The sequence below is a fragment of the Penaeus monodon genome, chromosome 42 (assembly GCF_015228065.2).
Source record: "Penaeus monodon isolate SGIC_2016 chromosome 42, NSTDA_Pmon_1, whole genome shotgun sequence".
NCBI classification, from domain to species: domain Eukaryota; kingdom Metazoa; phylum Arthropoda; class Malacostraca; order Decapoda; family Penaeidae; genus Penaeus; species Penaeus monodon.
The window spans coordinates 3,408,883-3,411,980 of NC_051427.1; positions in this window are offsets into that span (position 1 = coordinate 3,408,883).

A 3,098-nucleotide genomic window follows, 5' to 3' on the forward strand; every position below is an offset into this window, starting at 1 on the left:
CCCATTCAGCTGAGCCTTGCGACACGCTTCAGTGGCCTCTAATGTCTCCAGGGAGATGGAGTGTTATGCGCTTGAAGAACTCCCACAGAGCAACTGGGTCCGTCAGGTTGCTGGGTTCTGTGAATTGGTCAGAGACTGCCATGGTGAACCCACGGCACACCCTCCTCCCTTAGTCTGTCCAAGTGAAACACCTTAGGGTGGCCACTGGAGGGACGGGGAGTTTTGAAGGGACCCGCAGGGTAGCCACAAGCAGCCTATGGTCGGTCCACAGAAAATCGGCACTCCGGTAAACCCTGCAGTTCTGGAGGATCCTCCATTGCATGCTAACAAGAATGTGGTCGATCTCCTTGGCCACTGTACCCGTATCTCTGTACCAAGTCCAGCGATGCGGGATGGAGCGCTGGTACCAGGAGCCAGAGATCCTCATTTTCTGGGACCTAGCAAAGTCCCGGAGAAGGAAGCTATTCTCGCTGCTGGGATCAGCTCCCGAGCCATGGGGGCTGACAGACATCTCGTAGCCAGCTCGGTCACAGCCGGATACCGCATTGAAGTCGCCCAGAACAATGCAAATATCTCGCCGGGGGCAATTGTCTACCACAGATGCGAGTTTGGCGTAGAACGCCTCTTCCACATCGATTTTATATACATCGGTAGGAGCGTATACAGCAATAAGAGACAAGAAGCCAAAAGCATGCTTCAGTCTCAATGCCATAATACGCTCATCAACCGGTGTCACCTCTACTACCGCGGGCTGAAGTCGACTGGAGATGGCTATGGCTACACCCTGGAGGTGGTGACCATCGCTGCGGCCCGACTAGTAGTAGGTGTATCCACCCACACTGATCGTGCCGCTACCAGGTCTTCTCACCTCTGGGGGATTCTAAATTAACTTTTGGAGAATTACAGACTGTATTATTTGAAGTGGCTAATCTTCTGAATGAGACACCTATTGGCATGAAACCTGGTATTGATGTTTTGAAGCAGGCTCTTATTCATGTCCGAATGATCTGTTACTTGGTAGAGCTAGTAACAAGGTGCCAACAAGTGTGCTAAAGATAGAACCTAACAATAGCAAAAGCAGCCTCGAGTTTATGGATCGTATCGTTAATAGCTTTTGGGGAAAATGGTTAAAAGATCATTTTCCTACTGTAATCGTAAGACAAAAGTGACACCCACAACAAAGAAATGTCCAGCTTGGTGACATTGTTCTTCTAAAGAATAAGGATTTAGTTCAAGGAAATTGGAAACTGGCTCAAGTTAAAACTGTAAAACCAAATAGAGATGGTAAAGTAAGAGATGCTATAATACAATACAAGATTCAAAAGGCAGGAAATACCTATGAAGCTCAAGAAGATTCTTGTGTTAAAAGATCTGTACTCAGATTAATAGTCTTGTTGCCTGTGGAGGAAATTCCTTAGTTTGGGGTGGGGAGTGTATCGTCAGCGACGATTGAGAAGAATTGTTTATAATTATTATGCTGTATGATGTTTTCTTTCAATTACATTATATAATTATTTGTTTGTGTAATAATTAAAGAAAATGAAAGTATCCTCTATGCTGTGCCAATAGATGGCGTTGGTTTCTCAACCACTTATTCGTGTTTTGTACATGACAGTTCGCTCCTTGGCCAGTCCTTTGTTTACGATTTGATTCATTAATTTAATTGTTAAAAGTAAATAGTTATGTTTCATGGATAATATGTTTTGATTCAGTTGTAATTAATGTTTTCCTAATTAATATTGTATGTTCTCAGTATGATAGGCATATGAAGGAGTAAATATAATCTTGTGTCAACTGGTCTTTTTATTATATATTCATATATGTAGAGAGAAATTATATGTATGTATCGGTTTCAGTTGTTGTCACAGATGCGAAGAGTTTTGATGGGTCATCAGTGATAGGAGGTATTGTGTAACTAAATTTATTATTTGTCTATAATATCTTGATAATGAAATAGTGTATGATTTACTGTTTTATTCGTCTACACATTTGTGTTACTATTAATTTGGTATTCTAAATTCTTAAATGTGTGTTGAATTAATAATTATCATGGAATTTATTGTATTTATTATTTTCTTTATTGTTATATTTTTGTATTTTATTTCTCAGGTAATCAAGAACTGATAGAGATTAACATAAGGAATTTGTTCTAAAATATGTGCATTTCCAGGCTGAAACATCTATGATAATACAAATGGCAACTCTATGCACTTTAAAGCCGGCACGCTAAGGCCCCCACCCAGACACACCCTCCCCTGCGATAGATAAAGGTAAGGCATGAGTTCCAAGGTGGGATCCAGTTCACCAGAAGAGAGTTATCCTAATGCCGGAAAAAATTAAACAGAAAAGAATGGCACGAAGCTAACTGCAAACAATCAGATTCGCTGCATCAACGAAAGGGGTACGCAAAACAGCTAAGATCATTAACGGCAAGTACCTTGTTGGATTTGCTAAAAACAAACAAAAACGTCTCGTGAAAAGGGAAAAAAAAAACGTGATAAAAATTTTTATTAAAAAACCCAAAACTTAATGGCCTTTAAATATAAAAATTATTTTATAAATAATTACATTTTGTTAAAGATATTAGTCTCCTTTAGGAAACTAATAAGACCAATGTCACAATCCTCCCCAATACATTACATTTTGTACCGTGAATAATTAAAAGATAGGAATTATTCTTTTCTCTGTTAATTTATTACCAGTTATATTTTTTCGTTATTTTTTTATCAAGTTAGGGAAAGAAAAGTGGTTTACACTTGGTGAATATTTTTTGCGATTGGTTATGAAAAGTATTGAGGAGGGCACGAAAAAAACACACGATGACAGTCTTCCTTATTCATACATGTTATTTACCCGTACCTTTTCTATAGGCACCCAAACAGGGGGAAACCAGCATTACACTGCACGATACAGCTTATAACAGGGCAACACAAATTATATGGTCCAAGGGCACACACGGGCTTCACAGGAGCAGCACCCAACTGCGTCTCTCGGCTTGTTCCTCCGCTCCTCCGCTCACAGCCGTTGGTCTGTTTGCCCGGTCCCTTTATGTTAACACATGCCCCGGTCACCTTTCATGTTTAACACATGTTTCGACA